The sequence below is a fragment of the Garra rufa genome, chromosome 25 (genome assembly GCF_049309525.1).
Source record: "Garra rufa chromosome 25, GarRuf1.0, whole genome shotgun sequence".
In the NCBI taxonomy this organism is placed as follows: Eukaryota; Metazoa; Chordata; class Actinopteri; order Cypriniformes; family Cyprinidae; genus Garra; species Garra rufa.
Window position 1 is genome coordinate 9,417,339 of NC_133385.1, and position 16,974 is coordinate 9,434,312.

At 42.5% G+C, this 16,974-nt stretch overlaps 1 long non-coding RNA gene across 1 annotated transcript; it reads right to left on the reverse strand.

Annotated features, from left to right (window-relative positions):
* Positions 1–610: 610 nt before the first annotated feature.
* LOC141301263 (uncharacterized) lies at positions 611–8,460 on the reverse strand. The gene is made up of 4 exons (XR_012342144.1): positions 8,371–8,460; positions 1,103–1,132; positions 820–874; positions 611–718 (listed from the first exon to the last, which is right to left on the reverse strand). It is a non-coding gene; the product is annotated as an uncharacterized lncRNA (long non-coding RNA).
* Between the last annotated feature and the right edge of the window lie 8,514 nt (positions 8,461–16,974).

The window sequence follows — 16,974 nt, forward strand, 5'->3', positions numbered from 1 at the left end:
ATCAGTGAACAGCAACTTTATTATTTGTTAGTTCCTCTTGCAAATCCATCGAATGGCTTCAGATGACTTTCAGTATAGCGTATGAGACATTTGGACTACTTTTGTAGCACTTTTATGGTGCTTTTTGGAGCAAGTACTAGTATAAACCACCACATTTTAGTTCCATCGCAAAGTACCGCACATATATTCTGCCTGAACACTTCCTTGTGTTTTTAATTCAGTCATACAGGGTTGGAACAACATAGGGGTGTGTAAATGTTGAACATTTTCCATTTATGGCTGAACTATTTCTTTAAATGTGCAGTCTAGTCTAACTAAAGTCTCTCGGTTGTACCACCGTCTAACTGAATCACCCCATTCCTCTATTTTGCTTTCTTGTTAGTTTTGGAAGCTCTCGGCTCAGATGTCTAATGCGGTTCAGTCCACCTCAGCCCCTGTAGGGCTCACGCGAGCGTAACCCGGCCCCTTTTGATCTCGACTGTGAGTTTGGCGCGCTTTGATCCGCCGTGATGACTGCGTCTACATGTGGTCCTGATTCTGCGTTTCCTCCCTCGACCCTCTGCCCTCTTTCTGACTGTACACCTGCGAGGAGTTTCTGCCCTGTTCTTACCTGTTCATAAATGTGTCTCCTGATTGGATGGAAATGATAAACACGCTGGGATTTATGTGGGTCTCGTAAATGAGAGCGAAGACGGAGACGTGAATTCCACCGCAACACCTGCGGACAAACACGCAAACGAGAGTAAAACACACCTGGTGATGATTCAACAGAACATGTGATGCATTACAGCATTTTAAAACAGCATGCAAATCACTTACAGTACACCTGAATCAACACTTCGAGACTTCCTTGTAGACCCATTGTTTGATTCAACTGTCAAAAAGACATTTTATTTTATTAAAAGTGACATGAGATAAATCTAAAATGGATTTAGAGAATGTAAACTATGATAAAACCATGGGTAAAAAAAGGAAAATATAATAAAGACATTTTGAAACAAAACTAGATTAAAACGTCACTTCCATAATGAAAAATAAATGGCATACGTAAATTAATAGAACAGACAACTCAGATATAACAACTTTGTCATCATTTACTCACCTGCATGCCCTTCCAAATTCATGTTTTTTGCTGTAAAACAAATAAAAAAGATGTTAGACAATGTCTTTTCCACACACCAAAAATGGTGAATTATATAGCCAAACTTTAAATATGCATCATAAAAGCAGTCCATATGTGACCCTGGACCACAAAACCAATCATATGGGTCTTTTTTTTTTTATTTGTTAACACCAACACGAGATTATAAGTAAAGCAAACTGACCTTTACTTACAGTATGTACAGTTTCTCATATTTTTTTTTTAGCAAAAAATGAATCAAATAATACAGTTTTAGATATCTCAACGCTGTCTCAAACTCACATTTGCAAGTCTTTAAAAGTCAAGTTCAATAAACTCAAACTCATCTACTTCTCCAAAGACCAAACGGATACTTACTGTAAATAAGTCATGACTGAAAACTTGATTAAGTCTCATGAGTTTTAAAAGAGCAGACTATGAGCAATAAACTACTTTTTTCTTTTTGTAGTAAGCTAGTATTCCATTCCATACACAGCCAAAAATAACCTTTAGTCCATAATAGAGATGGAGTCTCATCTCATTAGTGAAACAGGAGCCGTCTGTAAGTGCAGTCAGTTCACTTCACAATCACAGATTTACAAGCAATAAAAGCTCTAGTGATTTCAGATTGTTATTGTGAATAAACAGCACCAATTTGTTTTATACCCGCTCGGGGATTGTTTGATCTTAGCGTGACATTACAAAAACAATTTACGACCGTTCATTAATGATGCTAATGGTGGCTTTAAAACATATTTGCCATTTAAACCGCCACACAACACGAATAATGTCTGCTGTTTTACGTACTTTACGATGATGAAGTGTCACCTGACAGCCAATATGTCTCTCCACTACAGTCGCAACCAGACAACGAACTCTGTTGTGTTCACATTGCGTCGCAGCCGAAAACCTTTCATCTCCACTCATGAATTTGAAGAGAGGTTGGTTTTAGCCTTAGGTACACAAAATGTTACAGTCCTGGAAGTTTACGCTTTACTCTGAATTGTTAGAATTCTGTAGGAAATGTGAATGTTGTGACAGGTTTAATTGTTTTACCGTTACATTTTTTTCATTACACTCCCTATAAGATTGTGACAGTACAATATGCTTCTTAGAAAGTAATGTAATGCTAATTATGCCTAAATATATGCTAAATATATTGATAATTTTAAAAAACTTTAAAATGCAGAATGTGCATTAAAGTGTGCTTATTTATTATTAAACAACAAGCTGGAAACATTTAACGACACAAATTGCCAAAGCAAAACCCTGTCAGAGTAGGAAGTGAATATATTATACAGACTAATCATAAAACGTACTCGGTTACTTTCGTAACCTCGGTTCCCTGAGATACGGGAACGAGTACTGCGTCTGTAAAGACGCTATGGGAAAAGCTCCTTTTCTCCTGAGACTGAAGCATTTCAATAACGCAGTGTAACTGCACGGCCATTGGTTCGTGCAGTGTTAAAGAAACGAACCAATGGCTCGGCAGCGGAGATGCACAAACCTATGGCGATGATTCGCGCCCGATCGCGCCAAAAGGGGCGGAGCATCTGGCTATATAAGCGAGCATTTCGCCATAGGGAACTCAGGTACTTCGACTGAAGCGACGACTGAGTCGTGCAGCTACCTAGCACGGCCAGCAACGCAGTACTCGTTCCCGTATCTCAGGGAACCGAGGTTACGAAAGTAACCGAGTACGTTCCCTTTCGATACTTTCACTCGTACTGCGTCTGTAAAGACGCTATGGGGAACCAGTACAATCCCGCCGTGCTTAAGGTAGAGGAACGACTAACATGACCCTAGCACTAAAGGGCTAATAAGGGCCAATTTGTTCGATCAGATAGCCTGATAAACATCCGTTCCAAGGAATAAGTACACTTGGAGCTCCACAGAGGCCAAGACGCACTACATATAACATACTGGTAACACATACCACTATGTGGAAAGGACCCGAGTCTGTAAGACTGGAACGTCCAAGTTATAAAATCTAGCAAATGTGGACGGTGAGGCCCAGCCTGCCGCCGCACAAATCTCTGCAATGGAAACCCCACTAGACCACGCCCAAGACGAGGCGATGCCCCTCGTTGAATGGGCCCTTACTCCCATGGGACATTGTAGGCCCAAAGAGGAGTAAGCCAGCGTGATGGCTTCCACAATCCATTTGGATAATCTCTGTTTTGTGACCGAACACCCCTTGGTGCGGCCACCAAAACATACAAACAGCTGTTCTGACTGCCTAAAAGGGGCAGAACGCTCTATATAACATCTCAGAGCCCTGACAGGGCAGAGAGGGTTAAATCCCTGGTCCTGCTCCGTAGGAGGAAGAGCCAAAAGGGAAATAATCTGGTCTCTAAAGGGTGTAGAGAGACTTTTGGGAACATACCCATGCTTTGGCTTCAGGATGACCTTAGAGTCATTTGGCCCGAATTCCAAGCAAACGGGGCTCACAGAGAGCGCCTGTAAATCACCCATGCGTTTGACTGATGCTAATGCCAATAGCAGGGCAGTCTTCAACGTCAGGGGGCGAAGGCCTATGGACTGAAGCGGTTCGAAGGGAGGGCCCTTCAGGGCCCTCAACACTGTGGGTAAGTCCCAAGACGGAACCGTGATGGGGCGAGGGGGATTAATCCGCCTTGACCCTTTTAAGAAACGAACGACCAAGTCGTTCCTTCCCACAGATTGACCGTTTACAAGGTCATGGAATACCGCTATAGCTGCAACATAGACCCTGAGCGTGGAAGGGGATCTCCCCTTATCCAACAGCTCTTGCAAGAAGGACAATATCACAGATATGTCACATAAAATTGGGTCCGTACCGCGGATGGAACACCAGGCGGAAAAGACAGACCACTTGAGATCGTAGAGCCGCCTCGTAGAGGGTGCTCTAGCTTGTGAAATAGTACTCAAAACCGACTCAGGGAGACTTAAAGGCTCCCGTCTAGAGCCCAAACGTGCAGCGCCCACAATTCCGGTTGGGGGTGCCAAATCGTTCTGTTCGCCTGTGTTAAGAGATCTCGTCTCAGCGGCACGGGCCATGGTGCTCTTGAGAGCAGCCTGGGAAGATCTGGAAACCAATGCTGGTTCTGCCAGAATGGAGCCACTAACAGGACTTTGAGTTTCTGTTCCCGCACTCGCCTGATGACCTGTGGCAGCAGAGCGATAGGAGGGAATGCGTATAACAGGAGATTGGGCCATTCTTGGGTCAATGCGTCCTGTTCCTTCGAAAAATAAATTGGGCAGTGATGATTGTCTTTTGAGGCGAAAAGATCTACTCGCGCCCTGCCAAAGACAGCCCATATTTGCTGAACCGTGTGAGGGTGAAGCGTCCATTCGTCTGAGGAGACGTTGCTCCGAGACAACATGTCTGCTCCCTGGTTCAGTTTGCCTGGCACATGCGTCGCTCTTAGAGAGCGGAAGTGCAGCTGAGCCCATTTCAGGAGACGTTCTACCATCGTAAATAGACGTCTCGACGAGAGGCCCCCTTGGTGATTTATGAAGGACACCACTGTCATGCTGTCCGAACGGACTAAGACATGGTGACCCTTCAGCGCAGGTAGAAGGGTGTGAAGGCCTAAACACACTGCTAGCATTTCCAAGCAGTTGATGTGAAGGCGACCATAGGCCGAAAGCAGGCTGGCCGTCGCACAGCGCCCCCCAACCTAAGTTGGAGGCGTCTGTCGAGACCGCTTTCCTTCTGACCACCAAGTCCAGGGGAACGCCCTGTTCCATCCATTGAGCGCACCTCCAAGGAGCCAGGGCTGCTATACAGGCCCGATCTACCTTGATGCGCTGGCGTCCCAAACGCCACGCTTGAGGAGGAACCTTTGGTTTCAACCAGAACTGCAGGGGGCGCATTTGAAGCAGACCCAACTGAAGTACTGGAGATGCTGAGGCCATAAGGCCGAGCATCTTCTGAAAAACCTTGAGAGGGCGAAGGGCTCCTATTTTGAAGGAAGCCGCGAGCCTGCGAATGGCTTGGGCTCTCTGCGGCGCAACTGCTGCCTTCATTTGACATGAGTCGAAAACTGCTCCCAGGAACGCAATGCGTTGGCTGGGAGACAGCACGCTCTTGGCAAAATTGACCTTGAGTCCTAGGCACTCTAAGTGGCTGAGGATTAAGGCTCTGTGGTGTGTTAGCTCGCTTTCTGACTGGGCTAGGATGAGCCAGTCGTCCAGATAGTTCAGGACGCGGATTCCCATCTGTCTCAGAGGGGAAAGTGCTGCGTCCATGCACTTTGTAAACGTGCGAGGGGCTAACGACAGTCCGAACGGAAGGACTGTATATTGATATGCCACTCCCTCGAAGGCGAATCTCAAGAATTGCCTGTGATGGGGGGCGATCTGAATGTGGAAGTATGCATCCTTCAGATCTAGTGAACAAAACCAGTCCCCTTTGCGTATCTGCGAGAGGATCTGTTTTAGTGTAAGCATTCTGAACGGCCGTCTCATGAGGGCGCGATTCAGCTGTCTGAGGTCGAGGATGGGGCGTAGACCGCCATCCTTCTTTGGAACGAGGAAGTAACGGCTGTAAAAACCTGACTCGCTCTGTGTTGGGGGGACCGTTTCCACGGCGCCCTTGGCCAACAGATTCTTTACCTCCAATCGCAAGACGTCTGCGTCTTTGCTGCGAACTGAGGTGGTGATCACACCATGAAAGCGAGGAGGTCTTCGAGCGAACTGGAGTACATAGCCTCGTTCTATTATACCCAAAACCCATTTTGACACTCCGGGGATGGCTTGCCATGCCGCGGATCGTGTCGCTAGGGGCTGCAATGGTTCGCACAGCTGTATGCTGTCTGAAAGCATTGGAAGAGGAAATTTGCTCTTTTCTTGAAAATGTTTTTTTTTTTTTTTTTCCCGCTATCACAGCGGTTTGCTGTAAGGGCGCTGATATAAAGGGCCCGTGAGTTACAGCTACATTTTTTTACAAACATGAGTTCCCTTACACTCGGAACAGAACGGAGTGTAGAAGGGCTTAAAAGAGGCACTTTGGGGGCTGGTCCGGCTGCTGCGAGACTTGGCCCCTCCCTCTTCCTGCTGTTGAGATCAGGAAGACGCTGGCGGCGCCTGGTCCAGCACCACTCTTGGCCGAGGTCCCTGACGCTTAGGGAAGGGAAAGCGCTTGGCTGGGCGTGACCGAGGACGGAGCTCCGTCTGAGGCGCTGGTTGCGCAGCTGGGGGCGTGGCTTTCGCAGGCTGCTGAGTCGGCGCCGGCTTGGGGCGACTAGGAGCCGTTGCAGAGCTCGAGCGTTTGGGCAGGAAATGTCGCATAGCTTGGGACGATTTCTGCGCCGCGGTGAAGCGCTCCGCGAAACCCTCGACAGCTGGGCCGAACAGGCCGGTAGGCGAGATGGGGGAGTCAAGGAAGGCGACCTTATCCGCGTCCTTGATCTCCGTCAAGTTAAGCCACAAGTGGCGCTCCAGCACCACTAAACTGGCCATCGATCGCCCGATCGCCTGAGCCGTCATCTTCGTGGCGCGTAACGCCAAATCCGTAGCGCTACGTATCTCTCTGAGCGGGGAATCGTCCAGGTTCAACTCGTCCAGACCGCGGAGGAGCTTTGCTTGGTACACCTGGAGTACCGCCATAGAGTGAAGCGCTGAAGCTGCCTGTCCAGCAGACGAATACGCTCGTCCAGCGAGGGTAGAGGTCGTCCTGCACGGCTTAGACGGGTGTGACGCCCTCGCCTTCCAACCGATAGCGGTGGGCGGGCAAAGGTGCGCAGCAACTGACTCGTCCAGCGGGGGCAGCTTTTCGTAGCCCTTTTCCTCAGCGCCATCTACCGTGGTGAGGGCAGCAGAAGAGGAAGTATGAAGGCGGGCGGAGTATGGAGCACGCCAGGACTTAGATATTTCGTCGTGGACTTCGGGGAAGAATGGTGAAGCTCGCTGACGAGGGGCCTGGCGGCGCCCCGGCAGGAACCATTCATCCAGCCGGCTCCTAGATGGCTCCTCGGGGGGAGACCATTGAAGATCCAGCTCCTCAACAGCTTTAGATAGGACACGGAACAGTTCGGCGTCCATACCGGCGCTGGCGGCGCTGGATTGCGCAGACGGCAAGGGGGCGGGGTCATGGGAAGAGCCCGACAACTCCTCTGCGTCAGATGCGGCCAATGACATGCTGTCATCCTCGCATTCACTTCCTCCGAAGGAGACCAGATCGCTCGCAGCCGCAGAGGGACGCTGGTCAGGATGCAGGAAGAGAACTGGCGATTCCTCTCCGTGTGGTGAAGGCGAGGCACGCGGGGTCTGAGCCGGCGTGAGCTCGCCTGTCACCGCGCTCTTAGATCTCCTGCCCCGCTGCTTCTTCTTAGCAGGCTCTTGCGAGGAAGTAAGCGGGAGGGCGCGAGAAGCGGCGTCGCTCTCTGAAAAGAAAGCTAGCCGCGAGCGGAGGGAAGTGAGACTCATATTCCCGCAGTGGGAACATTCCGTCTCATTGAGCGCAGCCTCAGCGTGGGCGTGACCCAGGCACGAGACGCACTCAGCGTGAGTGTCAGCGGTGTGCAGAGGGGCTCTGCACGAGCGACAAAAACGCCGTGGCATTTGGAACAACGCCGTAGAAATTTGCTCTAATTTGCTCTTTTAGATATTCGCCGGATAGCAGCAGGGAATCAGCTCCGGAGCGTCAATCCGCCGAGCAGTGAAGATCCGCTGCGAGGCTCGTCAACGGCGAAGAAGAGGCTTGCTTGAGCGAAGTCTGCGTAGTCAGTCTCTGCGAAGATCAGAAGTCGTCGCTGAAGAAGAAGGATCTGAGTTCCCTATGGCGAAATGCTCGCTTATATAGCCAGATGCTCCGCCCCTTTTGGCGCGATCGGGCGCGAATCATCGCCATAGGTTTGTGCATCTCCGCTGCCGAGCCATTGGTTCGTTTCTTTAACACTGCACGAACCAATGGCCGTGCAGTTACACTGCGTTATTGAAATGCTTCAGTCTCAGGAGAAAAGGAGCTTTTCCCATAGCGTCTTTACAGACGCAGTACGAGTGAAAGTATCGAAAGGGAACACCATTACATAATATGTCTTGCTTTGGCAGATGTCAGGTTAATGGTTAAATCAGACAGCAGTTAAAAGAGGTTGAAAAGCAAGGAAATCAGAGGATATGTTTAAATAGCATACTAATCTTAAAATTTACCCATGCAGTATGTTTACTGTGGGCAATATGCAAATTTTCGGATTGTAGGCTTATAATACCCAGATATGTTTGCCAGGTTGTGTAGGTAAACATTGTGTTCAGAAGTTCAAATATACCTGCAGTGAGCTATTCATTGTCAGTCACAATATCCCATTCGTCCAAATGCTGGCTGATGAGTGTATGAAATACACAACCTTGGTGCTACGTGTTTGTTTCAGGTAATGGACACTAGCATTTTCGTTTTGTAAATGCCATGTGACCAATCACATGAAGTCCTTAAAGCAGCTATATAACTTGTTGTAAACTATAGAGTATTTATTTATTTATTTAAAGGTAAATAATTAGCCATGATATGTTTTTGTGACTTGCTGCTTTGCAAAACGTTTAATTTAGTGAGAATTCACATCTATTTTTCAATGTCTGTCAATGGAGAAAACAAGTGTAGTTTCAGCATCTACCAGCAGGGGCTAACTGGATTTATAAGCTAAAGCTTAAATTTCTGAAAACAATCCATTGGTTTGAATTGAATGCTAACCAACTGCTAATGCTAACCAATCACATATTTTGCTGGATCCCAAAGTGCAATGCAATGCACTTGACTTAACCTTTCGATTACAGTGTGATATATGAACAGAAAGAAATATATTGACCACAATGTCAGCTGTTTTTTTTGTTTTTTTCATCTTATAATCTTAAAACATGCCTACAAATGGACTAAAATTTTGAAACTGTTTGGTTTGTTTGTTTGTTTTGTTTAATGATAGTTGTTCATGAGTCCCTTGTTTGTCCTGAACAGTTAAACTGCCCGCTGTTGTTCAGAAAAATCCTTTAGGTCCCACAAATTCTTTGATTTTCAGCATTTTTGTGTATTTGAACCATTTCCAACAATGACTGTATGATTTTGAGATCCATCTTTTCACATTGAGGACAACTGAGGGACTCATACGCAACTATTACAGAAGGTTCAAACACTCACTGATGCTCCCGAAGGAAAAATTATGCAGTAAGAGCAGGGGGTGAAAACTTTTGAACGGAATGAGGATGTGTACATTTTTTATTATTTTGCCTAAATATCATATTTTTTTCATTTAGTACTGCCCTTCAGAAGCTACAGAAAATACTTACATGTTCTCCAGAAGACAAAATAAGTTAACTTTACCCTGATCTTCAAATTCCAAAAGTTTTCAGCCTCCAGCTCATAATGCATCGTGTTTCCTTCTGGAGCATCAGTGAGCGTTTGAACCTTCTGTAATAGTTACATATGAGTTCAGCTGTCCTCAGTGTGAAAAGATGGATCTCAAAATCATACAGTCATTGTTGAAAAGGGTTCAAATACACAAAAATGCTAAAAAACCAAAGAATTTGTGAGACCTGAAGGATTTTCTGAAGTACAGCAGGCAGTTAACTTTTCAGGACAAACACTCATGAACAGCTATCACTAAACAAACACAGCTGTGGATCATTCAGGTAACAACACAGTATTAAGAATCAACTGTATGTAAACTTTTGAACTATATGTAAACCTCTTTTATGTGAAATTTCTTATTCAGGTCAGTACTAAATAAAAAATAACTTGCATTTTGTATGATCCCTCTTATTTGGGTAAAATAATTAACATTTTGCAGATTCTGCAAGGTGTATGTAAACTTTTGACCTCCACTGTACTTGTATCAGATACTATTATTTTACATTCTAAACATAACCAACTTGAGAATCCAGCCATCAAATACAATGTTCTGTATGAATTCCTTCTGTATTGGAGGACATAATAGTCTTCATTCACCAGCCTGAGTAAATTACACCATGAGATCAAGAAGCTAATGTGTTGTAGGGTGACCCAGTTTGAGTGGCCAACAGGGTCCAGCAGAGCCCATCTGTGAGTCATTAGACTCTGAAGGGCCTGATTCCTTTAAACCAGACCAGATTCAGTCCAACAACCTCAGATACTTTGAATGTTTCACATTCGGGAAACCAGCAAACCCTCCCCCTAGAGTTGTTTCAAAAATAAATCCCCAGTCAATCGAAGGAGTTGACAGAGGGCAAAACTACATGCATATGGATGAGGACAATGTATTCGTGAGAAAAACTCAAAACTCACTAGCACAGTACATAGTAGCCATACTCCCTGGGACACAGCCATAGTGTAAGACACATTTATCTTTGAGAACGGCACATTCTTGGCAAGACTCAAAAGTTAAAACAAAATTAACGACGGAGAGACAGACTGTATCAAAGGATGTACATGACGATTTGGCAGCAGACAAATCTATGAGTGCGTTTGAAACACTGCTGTTGAGGTTGTAGTTCACTCGCTTGGCTTCAGGCATTGATTTGACTTTAAAGTGGCTGGCTGACAGCACAGATAAGAAGAGACTTTAACTGTTTACTCAGGACTGCCAACATTTCCACCTCTTGTGTTGTGGAAATCCATCTCACACCATATCTGGTGTGTTTTGGGTTCTAGGGTGGGGATTGTGTCCTTCCTGTCTCCCACTTGTGTTGTTTTCTGGCTGATATCTGTCTTTTTCCCATGCTGTTACATGTGGTGAAGTTGGAAGTTTGACGCTGCACGTGATAAAGGAGCCACCTGAGTAAACGGGCGTTGAGCGGTTTACCCGCCACCCAGATTTATGGTCCATTTCCCTCCACGGCTGAAGAGCTCACTCTTCTATCACCTGTTCTAGTCATGAATTTGGATGGGAATCAGACTGTCTACGGTTACTGTGGCAATGTGACAACCATGTACATTAAAAAAGATAGGTGAGGTCAAGAGGTCAAATAACTGTTACACACGCACAAACAGACACGCAACATTAATCACTGTACATGCTATTAAACTAAGAGGCGGAAAAGCTGTTGCACACATGTCGCTATGACAGGAAGCAAACCTGTTTGCAAAATACATGCATTAGGTTTACATTTTTTCAGCCTAAAGGAAAATTGCAGACAGCAGAAGGATGTTAAGCTTTTTGCAATGTGACTGCACAATTTTTGCAGGCTTCTTTGATGAATAGAAAGTTCAGAAGAACAGCATTTATCTGAAATGGAAATCTTTTGTAACATTATAAATGAATTAATCATCACTTTTGATCAATTTAAAGCATCCTTGCTAAATAAAAGTATACATTTCTATAATTTCTGACTCTGGTATAGTGTATAATGTTACAAAAGCTTTTTATTTCAGATAAATGCTGATCTTTGGATCTTTCTATTCATCAAAGCATCCTGATTGGATTTAAAGTACTCAACTGTTTTAAATGTTGATAACAAAAATAATAATAAAAATGTTCCTTAAACAGCAAATCAGCATATTAGAATGATTTCTGAAGGACCGTGTGACACTGAAGACATGTGACATGGAGTAATGATGCTGAAAATGTAGCTTTGATCACAGGAATAAATTATATTTTTAAATATATTCAAATAGAACGCAGTTATTTTATTGAGTAAAAATATTTCACAATATTTCTGCTTTTTCTGTATTTTGGATCAAATAAATGCAGAAGAGACCGTAGAACACTGCTGCTTTTGTCTATACCATAAAATACAGCTATCAGGTGATGTCAAGCTAAATAAAATGTGACCCTGGACCACAAAACCAGTCTTAAGTCGCTGGGGTATATTTGTAGCAATAGCCAAAAATACATTGCATGGGTCAAAATTTTAGATTTTTCTTTTATGCCAAAAATCATTAAGAAATTAAGTAAAGTTCATGTTCCATGAAGATTTTTTGTAAAATTCCTACTGTAAACATATCAAAATGTAATTTTTGATTTGTAATATGCATTAAGAACCTAATTTGGACAACTTTAAAGGTGATTTTCTCAGTCTTTTTCTTCTCAGTGATTTTTTTGCGTCCTCAGATTTCTGATTTCAAATAGCTGTATCTCGGCCAAATATTGTCCTATCCTAACAAACCATACATCAATAGAAAGCTTATTTATTGAGCTTTCATATATAGATGTATAAATCTCAGTTTTGTCAAATTTAACCTTATGACTGGTTTTGTGGTCCAGGGTCACAAATATTAAGTAAAATATATTAGTTTTAGTTATTTTTAACCAAAAATCACATTTCATTTGCAATGAGACCAAGAGAACCAATAGCTTTTGACATAATTGCAACAAATCTGATGCAACTCATGTTTAAATGTATATGAAAGACATAATAAGAGATACAGGCATGATTGTTAGTAAATAAAAACTTACATTTCAAATATAAAATGCATACACTACCATTCCAAAGTTTAGGGTCAGTAAGATTTTTTTTTGTTTTGGAAAAACATCTTATGCTCATGTATTTGATCAAAAATGCAGTCAAATAAACATTAAAATTGTTAAATATTATTACAATTTAAAATGACTATTTCTACTGTGATACATTTTCAAAATGTAATTTATTTCTGTGATGCAAAGCTGAATTTTCAGCATCATTAATCTAGTCTTTAGTGTCACATGATCCTTCAGAAATCATTACAATATGCTGATTTGCTGCTCAAGAAACATTTCACAGTTTATGCTATATGTTTTTGTGGAAACTGTGATATGTTTATCTTTTCAGGATTTTTTGGATGAATAGGAAGTTCAAAAGAACAGCATTTATTTGAAACAGACTTCTTTTGTAACATTATAAATGTCTTGAATTTCCTTTTTTAATCAATTGAATGCATTTTTGTCTTTTGGTAAAAAGTAGTACGGAAAAGAACTGTAAATACTCCTTAAAACTCCTTTTGTGTTCCACGAACAAAACAAAGACATACAGCTTTGGAACAACATGAGGCTGAGTAAATGATTTCATGATTTTCATTTTTTGGCTGAACTATTTCCTTAATGTCAAAACAAAGACAGAAGGCTAGTGTAATTCAGAAACTCTGTGGTGTGTCCCAGGGGCGTTTGCCAAGAGCACATCAGACTGCAAGAACATGTCAAACTTTGTGTTTAGACTCTCCAAAACAGATCACAGTTGGACCAAAACTCCGTCTTCAATATCCAAACTCCATTCTTCCAAATGAAACACACAGAGCTCTGTTTTGTGGACATCTTTTATGTGTGTGCGAGACAAGAGCTGGATGTGTGAGCATGTAAATACCACCGTGGTTCAGGCACCTCTCCCTTTACCCAGAATTCCTCTGACCCACTTCCCTTGACGTCACAGTTAGAGAAAGTGGGGCCACTCGTGGTCAGTGTGGAAGAGGAACTGCTCCGAAGCGGCTCGAGGAATTTTAATGGTAGAGTTGGAGACCACTGCAGAGAGAGAATGACTTTAGGGTTTGGACGGCCTTGTCGGAACTAAGCGATTTTCATATGTATGTAAGTGTGTGGATCTTCAGAGAGCGTTTGTCTGTCTTTCTCTCTTCAGAGCTGATCTCAATGCCAAATCTCTCCATCTGGAAGCGTGATCATGGCATACAGCCGTTAATGACAGGCTTCAAAACATCCCAGAGCAATCAGTTTTCGCATAAGCATATCAGTTCACTCACTGTCTTTGGCCTCTTGTATTTGGACCGAAGCCGCTGATGTCTCTATATCCTCTCACAAAAGCATTCTTGTTAAAGGAACACTCCACTTTTTTTGGAAATAGGCTCATTCTCCAACTCCCCCCGAGTTAATGAGTTGATTTTTACCGTTTTGAAATCCATTCAGCCGTTCTCCTGTTCTGGCGATATCACTTTTATCATAGCTTAGCATAGATCATTGAGACCAATATAGCATCGCGTTCAAAAATGACCAACGAGTTTTGGTATTTGTCCTATTTAAAACTTGACTCTTCTGTAATTATATTGTGTACTAAGATCAGTGGAAAATGTAAAGCTGCGATTTTCTAGGCTGATAAGATTAGGAACTACACTCCTATTCCGGTGTAATAGTCAAGGAAGTTTGCTGCTGTAATATGGCTGAAGCAGGAGCAGTAATATCACGTAGCATCTGAAGTTCAGTCACAATTTCAAAAAGCCGTGCTGCGTCCGAAATCGCATACTGCTTCAGTAGGGACTACATTTAAATTCAAACGTACTTTATGACCGTTAAAACAGTACGTTCTATATAGTATGAATATGAGTAGTATGAATGGAATTCGGACATACTACATCCGCCGCGTCTCCACTTTCCGCCATTTTTTCGAATAACGACTCCTCTCCTGGAGCCTGAAGTGTCCATCGGATGCGTACTGCAGAATTCGGGCGGAAGCAGTAGGTCATCCGAGTACTTCTCCCCTACTGTATTTCAAATACTATGAATTCGGACATACTACTCACCTCACATACTGTTTTATCAGCCTAGAAAATCGCATTTTCCACCGATCTTAGTACACAATATAATTACAGAAGAGTCAAGTTTTAAATAGGACAAATATCGAAACTCGGTCATTTTTGAACGCGATGCTATGTTGGTCTCATCGGATTCAATGATCTATGCTAAGCTATGCTAAAAGTGATATCGCCAGAACAGGAGAACGGCTGAATGGATTTCAAAATGGTAAAATTCAACTTATTAACTCGAGGGGAGTTGGAGAATGAAAAAAGTGGAGTGTTCCTTTAAGAAAAATCAGTATCTTCTGTTTATATATTATTCACTCACATATATGCATTATGATGGATTGGGGTATGTTCAAAATAGTACTGCACACTACTCAAATCATCTTATCCTTCATAATGATTAGAATTTTTGACAGACAGCTCTTTATGTCTTTATGTTATGACAGAAATTATGTTTTGTGCTCATACACTGAAATTGTTTAGATAAAAAAAAGTTTTTATAGTTCCCCGTAACATCTCTTACAGGAGTGACTCTGTAGTTTGTGACTCTTTTTGAATCATTCCGCTGTTTTTAATTCATTGGCAAAACGGTTCATACGAGTCATTTGTTTGTGAATCGGACTGGTTGTGTGGGTTTTTGATAAACTAAAAAGAATCAGTTTATAAGAGTCATTTGTTCATGAATCGAATTACTACTAACTGTAAACTGTATGTTTTTGAGTCAAGAACCAGCTCATGCAAGTCATTTGTTCACAAATCCGACTAAACTAGTTGGACGGTACATTAAATCACTAAAAAGAATCTTCATAACTGTCATTTATTCTTGAATCTACACTAGTCATGCTGTAAGTTTTTGTATAATTGAGAAGAACCGGCTCACATGAGTCATTTGTTAAGAAATTGAGCTCTAATCTGATCGTGCGATATGTTTTGGTTCACTAAAAGGAAGCGGCTCATAAGAGTCATTTGTTCGTGAATCGAATTACACTAGTCGCGCTGTGTGTTTTTGATTAATATTGACAAGAACATGCTCATTTTTTCACGAACCGAGCTATATTCTAATTGTATGTTTTGATTCACTAAAAAGAATCGGCTCAAAAGAGTCATTTGTGCGTGAATCGAATTACACTAGTCGTGTTGTTTTTGAGTCAACGACAAGAACCGGCTCATATGAGTCATTTGTCCACGAATCGAACGAAACTATAGTTTTATTTTAAATCACTAAAAAGAATCTGTTTATAACAGTCATTTATTTATAAATCTGATTAGACTAGTCATGCTGTCAGTTTTTGTGTCACTGAGAAGAACCGGCTCATATGAGTCATTTGTTCATAAATCAAGCTCTAATCTGATTGTGCGGTAGCCTATGTTTTGATTCACTAAAAAGAATCGGCTCATAAGAGTCATTTATTCATCATTCGGACCAGTCGTGCTGAATGTTTGTAATATCGGCTACTAGGCATATTTAGGACATGATTCCTTACCTTTGTTTTGCGGTAAACTGTCTTTTTGTCCAGTCACATTCCATTCGGACCGTATGATTAATATTAATTTAATTATTATTTCTTTTGCGATGGCACTGTCTACATGGAGCAGGTGGTGAAACGCTGTTCTTGAGAAACAATACGCATGCGCAACACATTTTTTTCCCACACAGGAAGCTAGAGAAAGTAACAGGTGCTTAAAACGGTGTTTTTCACTTGACTGACCAGTTTTATATTATTATAATAATACATATTGTCAATAAAAGATATATTGAAAATGTAATGGCAATCGCTATTGTGTTAGAAATTCACCTTTCAGACTTTCACTTTTCACAAAATGTATTTAAAAATGGTTATTACTTATTATTATTTTCGTGATGATAATGCCACTCATAAAATAAAACATGCAATTTATTGAAGTTAACAATGTAAACAATGTTAGTACTTTGATTTTGGTAGCATTTTGCCAGGTTTTTCTTCTTCAAAGGGAAAATAATTCATAATCATATTGTTTTTCAATCAAATTTACCTTTCATATTCCTGTTCAGACTCAGCACTGATGGCTGTCAGCTCTACTAATTCTCCGTCCTGACTGGGAAATGAATCTTGGCCCCGGTTTAAGTGGACGGCTGGTTTCTTTCATTACTCTAGGGGTTTGTTTGTCTTAACTGCCCGTTATTAGGACAGTGAACTTCCGAGCCCGTGCTGGAATGACTACCACATGTTTGTGCTTTGAAATTCCAGCCAAAACAAAAGAATAAAAATTCTCCGCACAATTCCCATGAGGAGAACTGCGGAAATAACCAGGCGGTCTCGCAGAGGATGGAAATCCATGCTTTTCTTAACCGCGCCGCCCGAAGGGTTAAAAACTCCTAACGTAGACGGCCCATCCGGCACATTTGTGGAATTCTGCCCCCTGGAAACATTCGGGAATAATGCAAACCTGGAAATGAAACACTTTCCCTTTGGGGCCCACAGTACAT